Source organism: Pseudophryne corroboree, unplaced genomic scaffold (assembly GCF_028390025.1).
Source record: "Pseudophryne corroboree isolate aPseCor3 unplaced genomic scaffold, aPseCor3.hap2 scaffold_705, whole genome shotgun sequence".
NCBI classification, from domain to species: Eukaryota; Metazoa; Chordata; class Amphibia; order Anura; family Myobatrachidae; genus Pseudophryne; species Pseudophryne corroboree.
The window spans coordinates 322046-330311 of record NW_026970288.1 but is presented as its reverse complement, the minus strand read 5'-3'; the positions used below and the strand labels follow the sequence as shown (position 1 = coordinate 330311).

The following is an 8266-nucleotide window of genomic DNA, read 5'->3' as shown; positions in this document are numbered from 1 at the left end:
ACGCCTAGATGCACACTCCCGCAGCCTGCCGTCACCCCCTTACAGAGCCAGAAGACAGGTGAGTAGCAGAAGAACAGAAGACTTCTTCTCCAGTGATGGCATTCTGAGGTACCGAGCAGCGAGCGGAACGCTGCGCGCCATGCTCCCACACAAACACAGGCACTGCAGGGTGCAGGGCACGGGGGGGCACCCTGGGCAGCATACATTCCTCACAAAAGGCTGGAAAAAGTGGACATTAGTGCCTGGGCACTGTCCTTACCCCGCTAGCGTAATTAATTATTTCTGAGCGGGACAGATACGCGCCATTACAGCGGCGGGGCTTCTTCCTCACCTCACCAGAACATCTTTAGAGCATTACAAGTCTATCACTATAGAGTTTATTATTTCCCAGACTGTGTACTTTTGGCGCTGGATTGTGAGCTGAAAAATCCTCTGTGTCCCTCTGACAGATTTACTGACGGTCTGTCCCCCATAAGCCGGTGTGTCTGTGGGTACTTGGTACATGTGTGTCAACATGTCGGTGGCTGAATGTTTTTCCCAAGAGGAAACTATATAAGGAATGCAGACATATGATAGTGGCCCTGTTGGCACCACCAATAACTGACTGGGTAAAAGTTTCAGTAATATCAGAGTAAGATTGGATAAATCTGTGTCCCAGACACAGACGTAGAGAATAGATGTGATGTTCATGGCTATGTTTTTTTTTCCCTCAGGCCCCGCGGGGTCGCAAAAATGTTATTTTGCCCAGTTACTACACACTGATACTGACACGGATACTGATTCCTATGTCGACCATAATGTTTCCTGATTAGATCCAATATTGGCAAGGAGCATTCAGTACATGATTGTGGATATTAAGGACATATTAAAATCACTGAAGACCCTGCTGTTCCTGACAAAGGGGTCTATATGTATGTATATATAGATATATAATGAAAGCTGATGTAACGTTCCTCCATCTCTGTTTGAGAAAGTCTGGGCCTGCTCGACAAGATGGTTTCAAATCCCCAAAAGGATTCTGGTTGTTTATTAATTTCTCGCCGCGGACAGAATAAAGTGGGAGTCACCCCCTGTTCTGCCCTGTCACAAATCCAGCGGATCGTATGCAGGAAGCTACATTATTTCTAGTTATGTAACCACGGGTACATTACTTAGACCTGCCATTACATGTGCATGGGTGAGTAGTAGTATTCAAGAATTGGTCGAATACCTTGTCATCCGATATAGATACCTTGGAGAGATGGGATACTCCTTACGTTGTATCATATCAAGGACACTGCAGCATACTTACGTGAGACTGCAAGGGACATAGGACTCTTGAGTTCACGGGCCAATTTCATGGCAGTCTCGGATAGGAGGGCATTGTGGATTCACCAAGAGAATGCTGATGCTGACTCCAAGAAGAAAGGGAGTCTCTTCCCTATGAAGGTGAAGCCTTGTTTGGTGACTGCCTAGTTAATTTGATCTCGGCAGCTCCCGCAGGTAAGTCAACCTTCTTGCCCTATGCTCCCTCCTAACGGATGAAGACGCATCATTATCTGATGCAGTCATTTTGGCCCAATAGATATGCAAGAAGTTAAGATTCCCCTTTCTTTGCAGGTAGAGGAAGGAGAAGAGGGAAGAGGTCTGCATCCTCTTCAAGATCGCAGGAGCAGAGATCATCCTCTGCTTCTGCCAAATCCACCGCATGACGCTGGGGCTCTCTTGCAGGAGCCCGCACCAGTGGGGGCACGTCTAAAACTCTTCAGTCAGTTCTGGATTCATTCGGACATGGACTCGTGTGTTTTACAAATAGTGTCCCAAGGGTACAAACTGGGGTTTCAAGACGTTCCCCCTCACCGATTGTTCAAATCGGCTTTAGTCAGCAGGGAGAAGGTTTTTATTCAAGCCTCATCGTGGTCCCTAAGCCGGACAGCTCAGTCAGACCAATCTGAAATCTGAAATCCCTCAATTTCTACCGAAGGAAATTAAATTTCAAGATGGAATCTCTCAGTGCAGTGATCTCCAGTCCGGAGGAAGGAGATTTCATGGTTTTGGTAGACATAAAGGATGCCTACTTACATGTTCCCATTTAGCCTCTGCATCAAGCTACCTGAGGTTTGCAATTCAGTATTGTCATTACCAATTTCAGACATTGCCGTTTGGTCTGTCCATGGCTCTGAGGATTTTCACCAGGGTGATCGCAAGCAAGGAGTAACAATTATCCCGTACTTGGATGATCTCTTGATAAAGGCGAGATCCAGGGACCAGTTAGTGCAAAACATTGCACTCTCCCTGACAGTTCTTCAACAACATGGTTGGCTCCTAAACTTGCCAAAATCGCAGTTGGTCCCAATGACGCGGTAGTTGTTTTTGGGAGTCATACTGGACACAGAAGAGGTTTTCCTCCAGTGGAAAGGCTCTGGAGATCCAGAGTCTGGTCAAACAAATTCTGAAACCAGCAAGAGTGTTAATCCATCAATGCATTTGGTTGCTGGGGAAGATGGTAGCGGCCTACGAGCCCATTCAGTTTGGCAGGTTCCATGCCAGAGTGTTCCAGTGGGACCTGTTGGACAAGTGGTCCGGATCCCACCTACACACGCACTGTAGGATAATCCTGTCTTCCAAGACCAGAATCTCACTCCATTGGTGGCTGCACAGTTCTCACCTCCTAGAGGGGCGAAGGTTCGGGATCCAGGACTGGATCCTAGGGACCATGGATGCAACCCTCCGAGGTTGGGGAGCAGTCACACAGGGGGAAAACGTCCAAGGAAGATGGTCAAGTCGGGAAAGTTGTCTCCACATAAATGTTCTGGAGTTAAGGGCCATTTAATAACTGCAGACACAGTACGCACTGGGACGGGTGCCCAGCATCCTCTACGGACTAAGAGAAAAGGATTTACCGGTAGGTATTAAAATCCTATTTTCTCTAACGTCCTAGAGGATGCTGGGGACTCCGTAAGGACCATGGGGATAGACGGCTCCGCAGGAGACATGGGCACTTTAAGAAAGACTTTAGTTCTGGGTGTGCACTGGCTCCTCCCTCTATGCCTCTCCTCCATACCTCAGTTTGATACTGTGCCCAGTGGAGACTGGGTGCTTTTCAGGAGCTCTCCTGAGCTTTCTGACAGAAAGTATTTTGTTAGGTTTTTAATTTTCAGGGAGCACTGCTGGCAACAGACTCCCTGCATCGAGGGACTGAGGGGAGAGAAGCAGCCCTACTCCCCGAGTTGCAAGGTCCTGCTTCTTAAGCTACTGGACACCATTAGCTCCTAAAGGGATTAGCTCCAAAGGGATTGGTACGCAGGATCTCACCCTCGCCGTCCGTCCCAGAGCCGCGCCGCCGTCCCCCTCGCAGAGCCGGAAGATAGAAGCCGGGTGAGTATGAGAAGAAAAGAAGACTTCAGAGGCGGCAGAGGACTTCATGATCTTCATTGAGGTAACGCACAGCACTGCAGCTGTGCGCCATTGCTCCCATACACCTCACATACTCCGGTCACTGTAAGGGTGCAGGGCGCAGGGGGGGCGCCCTGGGCTGCAATATAAACCTCTTTTTGGCAAAAATATAACATATATACAGCTGGGCACTGTATATATGTATGAGCCCCCGCCAATTGTACAGTTTAAGCGGGACAGAAGCCCGCCGCCGAGGGGGCGGGGCTTCTCCCTTATCACTCACCAGCGCCATTTTTTCTCCACAGCACCGCTGAGAGGAAGCTCCCCGGACTCTCCCCTGCTTATACCACGGTAGACAAGAGGGTTGAAAAGAGAGGGGGGGGGCACATAATTCGGCGCAAATTACATACAGCAGCGCTACTGTGCAAACATTAAGTTACTATGCTATTCCTGGGTTATATAGCGCTGGGGTATGTGCTGGCATACTCTCTCTCTGTCTCTCCAAAGGGCCTTGTGGGGGAAATGTCTTCAGTAAAAGCATTCCCTGTGTGTGTGGTGTGTCGGTACGCGTGTGTTGACATGTCTGAGGAAGAAGGCTATATTAGAGAGGAGCGGGAGCAAATGAATGTGGTGTCTCCGCCGACACCTGATTGGATGGATATGTGGAATGTTTTAAATGCTAGTGTAAACTCATTGCACAAAAGATTAGACAAGGCTGAAGCTTTGGGACAGTCAGGGTCTCAACCCATGCCTGATCATATGTCGCAGGGACTGTCAGAGTCTCATAAGCGCCCACTATCCCAGATTGTTGACACAGATACCGACACGGATTCTGACTCCAGTGTCGATTACGATGATGCAAAGTTACAGCCAAAATTGGCAAAATACATTTGATATATGATTATGGCAATAAAAGATGTTTTGCACATCACAGAGGAGCCCCCTATCCCTGACAAGAGGGTACATATGTACAAGGGAAAGAAGCCTGAGGTAACCTTTCCCCCCTCACACGAGCTGAACGAGTTATGTGAAAAAGCTTGGGAATCTCCTGCAGATTTCCAAAAGGATTCTTATGGCGTATCCTTTCCCATCAACGGATAGGTTACGATGGGAATCCTCCCCTTGGGTGGACAAAGCATTAACACGCTTATCCAAGAAGTTAGCCCTCCCGTCCCAGGATACGGCTACCCTCAAAGAGTCTGCTGACCGCAAACAGGAGATTACCCTGAAGTCCATTTATACACATTCAGGTACCTTACTCAGACCGGCAATTGCGTCGGCCTGGGTGTGTAGTGCTGTAGCGGCATGGACGGATACCCTAGATAAGGATACTATTTTATTGCCCCTGGGGCATATAAGAGATGCTGTCCTATATATGTGTGTATGCAAACTACAGGTGGTGCTGCATGGCTCACACCCTTTTACTTGTCTTGTAGAGCAACTCTGGAGCATTTACTGGGTCCAGCTGCTGCAAGAAATCAGCTTGAATGCTTCAGGGGCTGGGGCATGGCCAACATGAGCCCCACACTGATGGGGGTGTATAAAGCGATCTAGGGGTCATCCAAGCGCAACCCCACAAAGGCCGCCATGCCCTGCGTGACCATTTTCTCTTTTCATATGCAGACGAGGGTTGCAGCCAACTATGCCCATTGCTTGGATGACATCACCATATGCGAATCCATCTGCTGCAGGCCTTCCCCCAGGAATGCTTGCACTAGTTGTTGCATTTGGTTTGTTGTTTGGGGGGTGCTTCAGTATTAGGCAGCCTTCTGCCCTCCCACATTCGTCTGAAAATGTGTTCTCCCTGCAGTTGTTGTCCCGAGATGAGAGTTCCCTTGTGCTGCCTCAGTTGAATCTCCTTTACTTGACGGAGGTGTGCCTGAGCAGCGGCCCTCCCCAGCCCTATCTCAAATCATACTTATTATGCTTAGGTGATACCATGGTCATGAAGATTGTTTTCCCAGGGTGAGGTTCATTCATTGCATTCTGGGTATGCTGACCTCTGTGATTTCCCCAAATGTGGGAAACTCGACTGCATAATTTGTGGTAGGGGGGGGACTGCATTTGTGCTTTCCCCTGGTTGGCTCTGGTATAATTCAGATCTCATTGTCTCAGGTTTCTCTCCAGCCTAGTTTGCTGTCTGTTTCCACTTCTCTTTTCTTGAGCCCCTCCCTTCTATGCCCTTGCGCACTATCCTGACTTCTCCCGTCTGCTTACTTTGTGCCTTCCAACGCACAATGCGAACTACAGGTGGTGTTGCAGGGCCCACACCCTTTTATTTGCCTTACAGAGCAGCTCTGGAGCTGTTACAGTGCCCAGCTGCTGCAAGAAATCAGCTTGAATGCTTCAGGGGCTGGGGCATGGCCAACATGAGCCCCACACCAAAGGAGGGTGGGGGTGTTCAATGCGAACTAGGGGTCATCCAAGCGCCCCTTTTCTCTTTTCATATGCAGATGAGGGTTCCAGCCAACTTTGGCTAATTGCTTGGATGACATCACCGTATGCAAATCCGTCTGCTGCAGACCTTTCCCCAGGAATGCTTGTACTAGTTGTTGCATATGGTTTGATGTTTGAGGGTACTTCAGTATTAGGCAGCCTTCCGCCCTCTCATGTTCATCTGAAAAGATGTGGTCTCCCTGCAGTTGTTGTCCCCAGACAAGAGTTCCCTTGTGCTTCCTCAGTTGAATCTCCTTAACTTGACGGGGGGGTGCCCGAGCAGCCGCCCTCCACAGCCCTATCCCAACACATGCTTTTCTTGCGTATGAGATCTCTTGATCATGAAGATAGTTCTCACAGGGTGAGGTTCATCCATTACATTTTAAAGTAGGAAGGTACAAATTACATATTCAAATTACATATATGTGCTGGATTCAAATGTTTTCCCCCCTTCCTTTCTCAATTGTGCCCATCAGCAGCTATTCTAATGTTGCTGCCAATGGGTGTGACACATTAATTTCTTCTGTGGGGTACACTGGACTCCACAAGGATTCACATTGGGGTGTAGAGTAGGATCTTGATCTGAGGCACCAACAGGCTCAAAGCTTTTGACTGTTCCCAAGATGCTCAGCGCCCCCTCCTCTATAACCTCGCTTCTATGAACAGGGAGCTCAGTTTGTAGTTGGTGCCTTCAGTAGCAGGCCACTTAACAGGGGGCTGCCTCAGGCAGCCTATTCTTAGCTATTAATTTTGACAAGAAAAGAAGAACTTTTTTTTATAAGAATCTACAAGGGCTGCAGCAGGTTAGGTCTAATAGACATCTTTACTGCAGCTCCATCACTCCCAGCGGCGCAGTATACTCCCGTGCCCTGGTTGCTGGGTCACTGCAGCGGAGGCTCCGGTTTCTTCCTAAGGTCAGTCACACACACACCGCCCTCCGGGATCACGAGGCCGCTGATGAAAGGGAGGTAAGGGACTTCTGTGCCCACACTATACCGTGATCCAGCATGGCTGTAGGGGGCGGGCCATGTGCTCACTGGCGTGGACACTGATTACTGGGCAGCCGCTCCACTAGCCACCAGGGACAGTTAAGGAGCACATCTCTGGGGGGGTTTTCTCTTATATTAACCCCATTTTGTACTACCCGCAGTGCATTGTGATAGGTAATAGAGCCTGATTCAGGTTGGATTGCAATCGCAATAAGCAATCCAACTGCAAAAATTGCTAAGAGCATACGCATGCGCCTGCATTTTCTGCGGCACCCCGCAGATAATGCGATCGCTTCTGACTGTCAATCAGTGCTGGGGGGGGGGTCAGCAACACTCCATTTCCAAGTCGGAGATGGAGCGGTGCATGGGCAGGGCTTCAAAATGGGGTCGGCAACGGAGAAACAGGAGGCGTGGTCAGAGCTGCTGCATGACATCACATGCAGCAGCTGCGATCACAAAAATGGTGGCGGCTTCCTGCGCACACATACAGTCTGCACCAACAGGAGGCTAACCCATTTTTTATGATCACGCTGAACTGCACTGAGACTGCAATTTCAGCGTGGTCAAGAAGGGAGGCGGCATGCTGGGTGGCCCCAGCATGCGAACCAAAGGATTGCAAATTCTGTTACTTAGCAGAATTAGCAATCCTTACTGAATTAGGCCCATTGATTACAAAATGTATTTGTAAATATTTGAAGTTTTTCTTCAGGGACTAACACAAAAGATGCTTGGGGCTACTAACACATGGGTAAGCCACGTAAAGCTTCCCATTGGTCAGTGGCATCACAACAGGGTTGCGGCCCACACCCGAGTGTCACCCGCCAAGGGGGGTGACACCAAAGTGCCGGCTCCTCTTCAGTGACAGAATATGGGTGTTTCACTGTGACATTACGTGCAACACCCAGTTTCTGTCACTGTGCAGGAGCCAGCACCACTCACACACTAGTCCCCGGGTGCAGCACTCAACCCCCGGGATACCTGGAGCAACAAAATGGAGATTCAGGCCAACAGGCCACACCCCTACCTATGAGACCATGCCTCCTTTTTACCATTGCGCTGCTTATCTGCGCGCACTGCATTACAATCTCCCTCGCTGCCTCTCTGGGTGTCACCAATGATAGTGACACCTTTGCCATGCTTGTAGCAGCTGGTCCTAAGATCTACGCCTCCAGCCCTGAGTGTTTGCCCTTGTGACTTGTTGATCATCATAGCGAAGCAGATTCTTACAGAAAACTGCAGGGGCTTAGATTGAAAAGAAAAACATTGACGAACCCATCATTTCAGCAACAGGGTCTGCCACACGGCTGACTGAAATGACTGGTTGGTTTGGGCCCCCACCAAAAAAGAAGCAATCAATCTCTCCTTGCACAAACTGGCTCTACAGAGGCAAGATGTCCACCTCATCATCCTCCGATTCCTCACCCCTTTCACTGTGTACATCGCCCCCCTCACAGATTATTAATTCG

At 49.3% G+C, this 8266-nt stretch overlaps 1 non-coding gene across 1 annotated transcript; it reads left to right on the top strand.

The window, feature by feature from the left end:
• Positions 1-5289: 5289 nt before the first annotated feature.
• On the top strand, positions 5290-5454 carry LOC135038290 (U1 spliceosomal RNA). The gene has a single exon (XR_010232675.1). It is a non-coding gene; the product is annotated as a U1 spliceosomal RNA (small nuclear RNA).
• Positions 5455-8266: the final 2812 nt, after the last annotated feature.